Raw genomic sequence first — 12,069 nt, 5'->3', positions numbered from 1 at the left:
TCATTTTCGTCTCTGTCACTGCTGTGTGTGTGTCTGTTGTTTTTTGTTGCTTGAGTCTGGTCCATGGATATGTTCTCTAATTCTATGTCTCATATGTAGCCATGTGTGTGTACCATATATGTGACACATACACATGCACATATGTTTATATTTGCTGGGTGAAGATTAAAGCATAATGCCATTTGGGCCATAAAGGGATTTCCTAACTGAGGAAGAGACTGTGGCTCTAGCTTTTGTGATTAGATGGACTGTAACACCGCTAAGCAAGATATGGAACAAAAGTTTGGAGAGAGAACATAATACATTTTATTTTATACAATTTGAAGGATTTATTAGAAAACTAAAATGGAATTCCAATAGGCTCTTAGAAAGTGGGTATAATGTGAAAATGCTTGAGATTGAAGAGGCAAGAATCACTTGCACGCAAGAGTCTAGGTTCTGAGAGGTTACAAGATGAAGGGAGTTTGTTGAGTGTGTAGATAAGATGCAAAAGTATAGGGGAAAAACAGATGAAGTGGAATTAAAAGGAAACCTGAAAAGAGTTTTCAGAAAGGTAAAAAAAATGAAGAGCAACGAAGAGTTTTAAAATGTATTCATTGCCTACTATTCATTCAACAAACATGCATTGAACACTTTTTTGTGTGTGTGTTTACCTGCAGAAGATACAGTGACAAAAGATGCTATCCTAATTGAGCTTATAGAGGATAGATGATTATGCAAAATAAATGCTATGTGGTATGTTACATAGTGATAAGCGCTAGAAAGAAAAAGCAAAGAGATGAGTTTACTAGTATCTGGGGTGGGGGCTGAAATTTTAGATAGAGGAAATTCACTCATTTGTTATGTCCTAAAAGAAGTGAGGGACCCAGCCATGTTATGTGCAGGAAAAGCACTCCACACAGAATGGACAAACTGCCAGTGAAGTGGTGTTGGGGCAGGAGGAGGTAGCTACAAGTGGGTGGCCAAGACAGAAAGGAGTCACACGTAAAGTCAGAGAGGTAGGTTTTTAGAACCAGGGGTCCTAAAAACGGCCTTACATGCGAGGACTGTGGCCTTTTCTCTATGGGACAGGCCCAGAAGTTGAAGGGCTTTGGTCAGAGGGAAGGCATGTTAACAGGTTCATCTTATAGTTATGCTGATAGTAAACTAAAGAGGGCAAGGCTGGAAGCAAGAAGACTATAACCATTTCATAATCCAGGCAAGATATGATAGTAACTTGGACTAGAGTTCTACCTGTAAAGGTAGTGAGGTTATTTTTTATATAGCCATAAATTGGCTATAGGATATGACAGAAAAAGTGGATTCAAAGATGACCATAAGGTTTTTGGTTCGAGTAACATGAGAAATAGAGTTTTCTAATCTCAGATAAGGGAGTTTGTGAAGGATCAGGTTCATAGAGAAGGTCAGCTGGTCGAGTGTGGTGGCTCACACCTGTAATTCCAGCACTTTGGGAGGCCGAGGCGGGAAGATCACCTGAGGTCGGGAGTTCAAGTCAATATGGTGAAACCCTGTGTCTGCTAAAAATACAAAAATTTAGCTGGGCATGGTTGCAGGCACCTGTGTTCCCAGCTACTTGAGAGACTGAGGAGGGAGAATCTCTTGAACCCGGGAGGCCGATGTTGCAGTGAGCTGAGATTGTTCTACTGCACTCCAGCCTGGGCACAACAGAGCAAGACTCCACCTCAAAAACAAAACAAAATAAAAAAACCAGAAAGCTCAGCTTTGGATACATGCATGGATTCTGAGGGACATCTCAATGGAACTATCAAGTTGGCAGTTGAATATGAATCTAGGATGAATGTGTCATGCGCATCCGTGTGAAGAGACCACCAAACAGGCTTTGCATGAACAATAAACCTTTTTAATCACCTGGGTGCAGGGCTGAGTCCAAAAAGAGAGTCAGAGAAGGGAGATAGGGGTGGGGTAAGTAAAGGAAAATTACAAAGGGGGTTGTTCTCTGGCGGGCAGGGGTGGGGGGTCACAAGGTGCTCAGTGGGGGAGCTTTTGAGCCAGGATGAGCCAGGAAAAGGAATTTCACAAGGTAATGCCATCAGTTAAGGCAGAAGCAGGCCATTTCTACTTCTTTTGTGATGGAATCTCATCAGTTAAGGCAGGAACTGGCCATCTGGATGTGTATGTGCAGGTCACAGGGGATATGGCTTAGCTTTGGCTCAGTGGCCTGACATTCCTGTCTTCTTATATTAATAAGAAAAATAAAACAAAATAGTGTTGAAGTGTTGGGGCAGTGAAAATTTTTGGGGGGTGGTATGGAGAGATAACGGGCGATGTTTCTCAGGGCTGCTTCAAGCGGGATTAGGGGTGGCGTGGGAACCTAGAGTGGGAGAGATTAAGTTGAAGGAAGATTTTGTGGTAAGAGGCAATATTGTGGGGTTGCTGGAAGGAGCATTTGTCATATAGAATGATTGGCAATGGCCTGGATGCAGTTTTGTATGAATTGAAAAACTAAACGGAAGACACAAGGTCTGAATAAGAGGAGGAGAAAATACAGGTACTAGAGGACTAAGAATGGGGAGGACCCAGGACATCTAATTAGAGAGTGCCCAAGGAGGTTCAGCATAGCCCTGCCAGCAAAGATTATTTATTTACTTTAAGAGGGAGTTAAGAGTGGTGGTTTGGGATAGCACCAGGAGATATCAGCTGTGATGGCTTGGAGAAATAGTGTAAACTGGGAGTGTAAACAAGAGCAGGGCATTTATGAGTAGTTGAGAATGGTGAATAGGAGTATGACTAGACAGAAGATACTAGGGATGACAGGTTTTTTGGGGTGCAGTCCAAGTTGGTCTGGTGTCTGGAATGAGACTGGGGCCTAATAAAAGGAGCATCTATACAGGAGCTTAAACAGGCTGTACCCTGTACATTCCGAGGACGGGCCTGAATTCTGAGAAGGGCAAGTGGTAAAAGTATTGTCCAGTCCTTTTTAAGTTAGTGACTGAGCTTGGTGAGGTGTGTTTTTAAAAGACCATTAGTCCGTTCTACCTTTCCTGAAAATTGAGGACGGTAAGGGGTATGAAGGTTCCACTGAATACCAAGAGCTTGAAAAACTGCTTCGGTGATTTGACTTATAAAGGCTGGTCTGCAATTGGACTGTATAGAGGTGGGAAGGACAAACCAGGGAATTATGTCTGATAGAAGGGAAGAAATGACCGCGGTGGCCTTCTCAGACCCTGTGGGAAAGGCTTCTACCCATCCAGTGAAAGTGTCTACCTAGACTAAGAGGTATTTTAGTTTCCTGACTTGAGGTATGTGAGTAAAGTCAATTTTCCTGTCCTGGGGGCGGGGGGCAAAACCTTGAACTTGATGTGTAGGGAAGGGAGGGGGCCTGAGAAATTCCTGAGGAGTAGTAGAATAGCAGACGGAACACTGAGAAGTGATTTCCTTGAGGATAGATTTCCACGATGGAAAGGAAATGAGAGGTTCTAAGAGACGGGCTAGTGGCTTGTAACCTACATGCAAGGGGTTATGAAATGACGACAGAATAGAATGGGCCTGTGAGGCTGGAAGAAGATATTTTCCTTGGTCTAAGAACCATTTGCCTTGTGTGGGAAGAGATTCATAGGTGGAAGTTTCAGCTGGGGAGTAGGTGGGAGTGACCTGTGTGAAGGAGGAAAACTGCCGTGAGGGATAGAAGTTGGAATGCTAGCTGCTTTTTTAGCTAATTTATCAGCATAAGCATTATACTGAGTGATGGGATCTGATGCCTTTTGATAGCTGCCTTTTTAGCTACCTTATCAGCATAAGCGTTGTCGTTGTCTTGAACGATGGTGGGGGGAAGCAAATAGATTTTGGAAGTTATGAGAACTGTAGAGAGTGAGTTGAGCATAGTTTGTGATTTTTAGGGCCTCTAACAGTATTAAAGCAGTGACAGCCGCGGCACGCAGATTTGTGGGGTAGGCTAAAACAGTAAGGTCAAGTTGTTTGAACAGAAAGGCTACAGGACACAGTCCCGGCTCTTGTGTAAGAATTCTGACCTCACTAACCATGCCCAGGAGGGAAAGGAGTTGTTGTTTTGTAGAAGGGATTGGGGTTTGGGAGATTAGCTGGACAGGATCAGCAGGGAGAGCACCTGTGTTGTTATGAGAAGTATGCCGAGATAGATAACAGATGAGGAAGAAATTTGGGCTTGACTGAAGTAATGGGGGCTGTCCGTGAAGCCTTGCGGCAGTACAGCTCAGGTAATTTGCTGAGCCTGATGGGTGTCAGGGTCACTCCACGTGAAAGCAAAGAGAGGCTGGGACGAGGGGTGCAAAGGAATAGTAAAGAAAGTATGTTTGAGATCCAGAACAGAATAGTGGGTTGTGGAGGGAGGTATTGAAGATAGGAGAGTATATGGGTTTGGCACCACGGGGTGGATAGGCAAAACAATTTGGTTGATAAGGCGCAGATCCTGAACTAACCTGTAAGCCTTGTCTGGTTTTAGGACAGGTAAAATGGGGGAATTGTAAGGGGAGTTTACAGGCTTTAAAACGCCATGCTCTAACAGGTGAGTGGTAACAGGCTTTAATCCTTTTAAAGCGTGCTGTGGGATGGGATATTGGCGTTGAGCGGGGTAAGGGTGATTAGGTTTTAATGGGATGGTAAGGGGTACATGATCAGTTGCCAAGGAGGGAGTAGAGGTATCCTATACTTGTGGGTTAAGGTGGGGAGATACAAGGGGAGGATGCGAAGGAGGCTTTGAACTGGGGGAAAAGGCAGCAATGAGGTGTGACTGTAGCCTAGGAATAGTCAGGGAAGCAGCTAATTTAGTTAAAATGTCTTGGCCTAATAAGGGAACTGGGCAGGTGGGGATAACTAAAAAGGAGTGCATTAAAGAATGTTGTCCAACTTGGCACCAGAGTTGGGGAGTTTTAAGAGGTTTAGAAACCTGGCCATCAACACCCACAACAGTTATGAAGGCAAGGGAAACAGGCCTTTGAAAAGAAGGTAATGTGGAATGGGTAGCCTCCGAATTGATTAAGAAGGGGACGGACTTAACTTCCACTGTGAGAGTTACCTAGAGCATCTGTGATGGTCCTCTAGGCTTCCAAGGCAATCAGGCAGTGTCAGTCTTCAGCTGCTAAGCCGAGAAGATCTGGGAAGGAGTCAGTCAGACAGCCTTGGGCCAGAGTTCCAGGGGCTCTGGAAGTGGCTGCCAGGTGAGTTGAACAGTTCGATTTTCAGTGGGGTCCCACACAGAGGGACACGGCTTAGGAGGAATCCTGGGCTGCAGACATTCCTTGGCCTAGTGGCGAGATTTCCAGCACTTGTAGCAAGCTCCTGGGGGAGGTGGTCCTGGAGGAATGCCTGGCTGCTGCGGTTCAGGCATTTGGAAGTTCTTGTGCGCTGGAGATATGGCTGGGGTTTCTCTCACAGTGGAGGCAAGAAATTACAACTCAAAAATACATTGCTACTTGGCTGCCTCTACTTTATTATTGTATACCTTGAAGGCGAGGTTAATTAAGTCCTGTTGTGGGGTTTGAGGGCTGGAATTTAATTTTGGGGGTTTTATTTAATGTCGGGAGAGGATTGGGTAATAAAATGTATGCTGAGAATAAGACGGCCTTTTGACCTTTTAGGGTCTAGAGCCGTAAAGCGTCTCAGGGTTGCTGCCAAACGAGCCATGAACTGGGCTGGGTTTTTCATATTTGATGAAAAAGAGCCTAAACGCTAACTGATTTGGGAGAGGTCGGATAAAGAAAAAGGAGCATTAACCTTGACTATGCCTTTCACTCTAGGCACCTTTTTAAGAGGAAATTGCTGGGCGGTTAGGGGAGGGCTAGTCGCGGAATGAAACTGTAAACAGGACAGGGTGTGAGAAGGAGAAGTGATAAAAGGATTACAGGGTGGGGGAGCAGAGGCTGAGGAAGAATTGGGACCTAGCTCAGCCTGGGAGGAGCAGCCTGGGGAGGAGGGGAGAGGTCAGATGGGTCTGTAGAAAAGGAAGATTAGAAAGACTCAGGGATGCTTGGGGTTGGGACTGAGAGGACAAGCGGGAAGGAAAGAAGGAGGACTTGGGATGAATCGCATTGGGAACAGAGAAAAGGGAGGAAACAATGTGTAAAAGAATGCCTGGACGTCAGGCACCTCAGATTGTTTACCCATTTTATGACAAGAATTATTTAGATCTTGTAGGATGGAAAAATCGAAAGTGCCATTTTCTGGCTATTTGGAACTACTGTCGAGTTTGTATTAGGGTTAAGCAGCATTGTAGACGAAAATAACGGCCGGGCGCGGTGGCTCAAGCCTGTAATCCCAGCACTTTGGGAGGCCGAGACGGGTGGATCACGAGGTCAGGAGATCGAGATCATCCTGGCTAACATGGTGAAACCCCGTCTCTACTAAAAAATACAAAAAAACTAGCCAGGCGAGGTCGCGGGCGCCTGTAGTCCCAGCTACTCAGGAGGCTGAGGCAGGAGAATGGCGTAAACCCGGGAGGCGGAGCTTGCAGTGAGCTGAGATCCGGCCACTGCACTCCAGCCTGGGCGACAGAGCCAGACTCCGTCTCAAAAAAAAAAAAAGAAAAAAAAGAAAATAAGGCATTTAGGTTTTAGGTCAGGTGTGAGTTGAAGAGTTTTAAGTTCTTGAGAACACAGGCTAAGGGAGAAGGAGGAGGAATGGAGAGTGGAAGTTTGCCCATAGTGAAAGAGGCAAGCCCAGAGAAAAGAGAGAGTAGAGACAGGGAGAGAAGGGGTTGGGGGGTTTCTTGCCCCCCAGAAAAGCGGAGAAGGGGTCTGGGGGGGATCTTGTCCCACAGAAAAGCAGAGAAGGGGTAGAGACGGGGTTGGGGGTTCTTCCCCCCACCCCCACCCGGAAAAGCAGTACTTGCCACTGAGGGTGAAAGATCAAGGCAGGTGTCCCCGCGGTGATCAGACACCTCTGAAACATGGGTGAATAATCAGGCAGGCGTGCCTGCGTGACTAAACACCAAGGGAAGACTGTCTTCCCGAGTCCGTGACCGGCGCCGGAGTTTTGGGTCCACGGATAAAACGTGTCTCTTTTGTCTCTACCAGAAAATGAAAGGAATTGAAATTAAGAGAAAGGAGAGATTGAAGTGTGGCCCCAAGATTGAAAGGAGAAAGACGTGGAGGGATAGTGAGAGAGGTTGGAGAAGAGAGTGAAAAGAGGCCACTTATCAGATTTAAAATTGGTGGAGATGTTCCTTGGGCTGGTTGGTCTGAGGACCAGAGGTCGTAGGTGGATCTTTCTCATGGAGCAAAGAGCAGGAGGACAGGGGATTGATCTCCCAAGGGAGGTCCCCTGATCCGAGTCAGGGCACCAAAATGTCATGCGTGTCCATGTGAAGAGACCACCAAACAGGCTTTGTGTGAGCAATAAAGCTTTTTAATCACCTGGGTGCAGGCGGGCTGAGTCCAAAAAGAGAGCGAAGAGAGATAGGGGTGGGGCCGTTTTATAGGATTTGGGTAGGTAAAGGAAAATTACAGTCAAAGGGGGTTCTCTGGCAGGCAGGGGTGAGGGTCACAAGATGCTCAGTGGGGGAGCTTTTGAGCCAGGATGAGCCAGGAAAAGAATTTCACAAGGTAATGTCATCAGTTAAGCCAGGAGCAGGCCATTTTTACTTCTTTTGTGATGGAATGTTATCAGTTAAGGCAGGAACTGGCCATCTGGATGTGTATGTGCAGGTCACAGGGGATATGATGGCTTAGCTTTGGCTCAGAGGCCTGACAGAATGTATAAACTTAGGAAGAGTCATTAGCATAGAGATGGTATTTAAAGTCTTTGAACCAAATTAGTTCACCTTGGGAGTGGGCATAGACCGAAAACAGGCAAGGTCCAACACTGAGCTCTGGGCCTCTCCAACAGTAAGAGATCTAGAAGATGAGGAGTATTCATCTAAGCTGATTGAGAAGGAGCCACTAGTGACATAGAAGGAAAAGAAGCAAAGGCAGTGAAAGTCAAGTGAAAAAAGTGTGTCAAGGAGACGGGAATGACTGACGGGCATGGTTTGGCTGTGTCCCCATCCAAATCTCATCTTGAATTGTATTTCCTATAATCTCCACATATCATGGGAGGGACCCAGTGGGAGGTAATTTTATCATGGGTGCAGTTACCCCTATGCTGTTCTTATGGTAGTGAGTTCTCATGAGATCTCATGGTTTTATAAGGGGCTTTTTCCCCTTTGCTTGGCACTTCTTCCTTTTGCCATGTAAAGAAAAATATGTTTTCTTCTCCTTCTGCCATAATTATAAGTTTCCTGAGGCCTCCCAGCCCTGTGGAACTATGAGTCAGTTAAACCTCTTTCCTTTATAAATTACCCAGTCTTGAACATGTCTTTATAGCAGCATGAGAATGGACTAATACAGTAAATTGGTACTGGGAGTGAAGGTGCTGCTATAAGCATACCTGAAAATGTGGAAGTGACTTTGGAACTTACTGGGTCACAGGCAGACATTGGAACAGTCTGCAGGGCTCAGAAAACGATAGGAAAATGTAGGAAAGCTTGGAACTTCCTGGAGACTTGTTGAAGGGCTTTGACCAAAATGCTGACAGTGATACGGACAATAAAGGCCAGGCTGAAGTTGTCTCAGATGGAGATGAGGAACTTGCTGGGAACTGAATTAAAGGTTATTCTTGCTATTCTTTAGCAAAGAGACTGGCAAAATTTTGTCCCTGCCCTAGTGATCTCTGGAACTTTGAACTTGAGAGAGAGAATTTGGGATTGCTGGCAGACGAAATTTCTAAGCAGCAAAGCGTTCAAGAGGAAGTAGAGCATAAAAGTTTGGAAAATTTGCAGACAATGCAGTAGAAAAGAAAATCCCATTTTCTGGGGAGACATTAAAGCTAGCTGCAGAAATTTGCATAAGAAATGAGGAGCCAAAGGCTAATTGCTGAGACAATGGGGAAAATGTCTCCAGGGCATGTCAGAGACCTTTATGGCAGCCCCTCCCACCACAGGCCCTGGAGGCCTAGGAGGGACCCCTAGGGGTCCCAAGACCCCCCTGCTGCGTGCAGCATCAGAATTTGATGCTCTGCATCCCAGCTGCTCCAACTGTGGCTAAAATGGGCCAACTTACAGCTCAGGCTGTTGCTTCAGAGGGTGCAAGCCCCCAGCCTTGATGAGTTACACATGGTGTTAGGCCTGCAGGTACACAGAAGTCAATAATTGAAGTTTGGGAACTCCCACCTAGATTTCAGAGGATGTATGTAAATGCTTGGATGTGCAGACAGAAGTTTGCCACAGGGGTTCAACCCTGATGGAGAATCTCTGCTAGGGCAGTGCAGAGAGAAACGTAGGGGTAGGGTCAGAGTCCCCACACAGAGTTCCCACTGGGACACCACATAGTGGAGCTGCAAGAAGAGGGCCACTGCCCTCCAATCCCCAGAATAGTAGATCCACTGACAGCTTGCACTCTGTGCCTGGAAAAGTCACAGACACTCAATGCCAACCTGTGAAAGCAGCCAGGAGAGAGGCTGTACCTTGCAAAGTCACAGGGCCAGAGCTGCCCAAGGCCTTGGGAGCCTACTTCTTGCATCAGTATGACCTGCATGTGAGACATGGAGTCAAAACAGAACATTTTGGAGCTTTAAGGTTTAATGACTGCCCTATTGGATTTCGGACTTGATTGGGGCCTGTAGCCCCTTGGTTTTGGCCAGTTTATCCCATTTGGAAAGGGTGTATTTACCCAAAGCCTGTACTTACATTATATCTAGGAAGTAACTAACTTACTTTCAATTTTACAGGCTCCTATGTAGATGGGACTTGCCTTGTCTCAGATGAGACTTTGGACTTGGACTTTTGGGTTAATGCTGAAATGAGCTAAGACTTTGGAGGACTATTGGAAAGGCATGATTGGTTTTGAAATGTGAGGGCATGAGATTTGGGAGAGTCCAGGTTTGGCTGTGTCCCCACTCAAATCTCATCTTGAATTTTGGTTCCCATAAACCCCATGTGTTGTGGGAGGGACACACGGAATTGAATCACATGCATGATTCAATTACCTATGATAGGAGGTGATTGAATCATGCGGGCAGTTATCCCCATGCTGTTCTCGTGATAGTGAGTGAATTCTTATGAGATCTGATGTTTTTATAAGGGGCTTTTCCACCTTTGCTTGGCACTTCCTCCTTACATTGTAAGCTTCCTGAGGCCTCCTCAGCCCTGCAGAACTGTGAGTCAATTAAACCAATTTCCTTTACTAATTATCCAGACTTGGATATGTCGTTGTAGCAGCATGAGAACAAACTAATATACTAACCATATCAAGTCAGCTAACAAGAAAGATGAGGACTGATAATTCATCAGTAAACTTAATAATGTGGAGATCATTTGTGACAATAATAGTCACTGTTTCAATGGATTCATAGGTGCAAGGCTTGATTACAATGGGTTCAAGAGAGAGTGGGAGGGGAAAAAGTTAGATACAAAAAGTATAAACAATACTTTGAACAATCCTTTCAAAGTATAAACAATACTGTCAGAGGAACAAGAAATAGAACAGTCACTGCAAAAGAAAAACTAGATAAAAAGAGGTTTGTTTGGTTTTGTTTTGTAAGATGCTAAGTAAAAGCCCAGCATATTTATATGTCAATTAGAGAGATCTGGTAGGCAATTAAAAGTTACTGATGAAGCAGAGAGAAGGAGACAGAGAAACAGAGAATTTCAGGGCCTGAGCCGAGGAATGTACCTACATGTTCTTTCTATGTCAATTCTGTGGAAAGCTCCAATAGAAAGCATGCCAAGAATGGTCTTTATTTTTGAGCATTCTTATGACTCTGTCAAATCAATATCAGAAGAGCAGTGGTGGTAGAACCTAGGTAAGTTGAATAGTGGTCTTGAGGTGAAGACAAGTGTAAACTGTTACCAAGAGTGTGTCAATAAAGGGAGTTTGAAAGATGAGTTTGTACCTTGAAGGATGGGCAGGATTAAAAAAAGTTACTCTTAGGGTGTGGAAAAATATGACTCAGTTTATAGACTTGGAAGATGGAGTCAGTGAAAATCATCCTTAAAATATGTAGTCATCTTGGCTAATTGAGAACGCATCTCGGATATTTTACAAGTAAGTGAAATGAAAGCCTATTTAAGAGGTTAGGTCATGATAGGTATTTTGTATGGAACTGGAAGCTGTAGTTCCTAATCCTCAATCGTGTAATTGTGTTTGAGCTTGTGAACTGTAATATCATTTTTTTAGACATTGGGTCTTCGCCCTGTGGCCAGATGTAACTAACCATGCCTGCCCACCAATGCAACGCTTTCTAAGAATACAACGAGATGGCTCATAAACTCTGGACTCCTATTGACCACATTGTAAAGATTAATGTATGAGAGGATAAGCTAAGTCTAATGATGTATGATTAAGTTACTACTTTGTGACCAGTTAGATATCTACTAGTAAAGGCAGTCAAATTATGTATCTACCTTTTCACAATTAAAAAGGCTCAATGACTTTCTAAGGGGATAGTTGGAAAGAAATATATGAACTAAATCTATTTTGTGTTTTAATATTTACAATTGAGTTTATTTTCAGGGAGGCCATATTTTTAGAAATGTCTGGGTATTTACTATTGAATGAAGAGAGAAATATGTCAAGAGGATGAGAATACGGGAGAAACTTTCTGATATAAATGATTATATAGACCTCATCAATGCTTTTTAATTACTGTGAAACAAGCACTGAGAATGTTATACAAACAAAACAAATGTTTATAACTTAATGTGGTACAGTAGTTTATTAACAAGACCCAAGATTTAGGAGTCAGACATATCTAGACTCCAATCTCTAACCCCATACTTAATATATGAATTATTAATATCTCTAAGCCTCAATTTTATGTGTAAATTGGAAATAACACATACTTTTCAGGGTTACTATGACTGTTATATGTAATGCAAGAGTGCATGATTCCCAGCACCCAGATTAAATAAAGATAGCTACTAACATTTTTTTTTTTTTTTTTTTTTACTCTTCTTAGTGAGTAACATGGGCAAATAGGAAACCTGGTTTTATTTCTGCCAGTAAAAATCTAGGGCAAATTCTATATTTGTTATGGAACAATAAGACCTGCTGCTACACTTCCTTCACTTATCTCACTCTGATGTTATAGATTTAAAGGAAA

Source organism: Theropithecus gelada, chromosome 11 (genome assembly GCF_003255815.1).
Source record: "Theropithecus gelada isolate Dixy chromosome 11, Tgel_1.0, whole genome shotgun sequence".
Classification (NCBI taxonomy): Eukaryota; Metazoa; Chordata; class Mammalia; order Primates; family Cercopithecidae; genus Theropithecus; species Theropithecus gelada.
The sequence above is the reverse complement of the archived record's forward strand: the minus strand, read 5'-3'. Positions refer to the sequence as shown.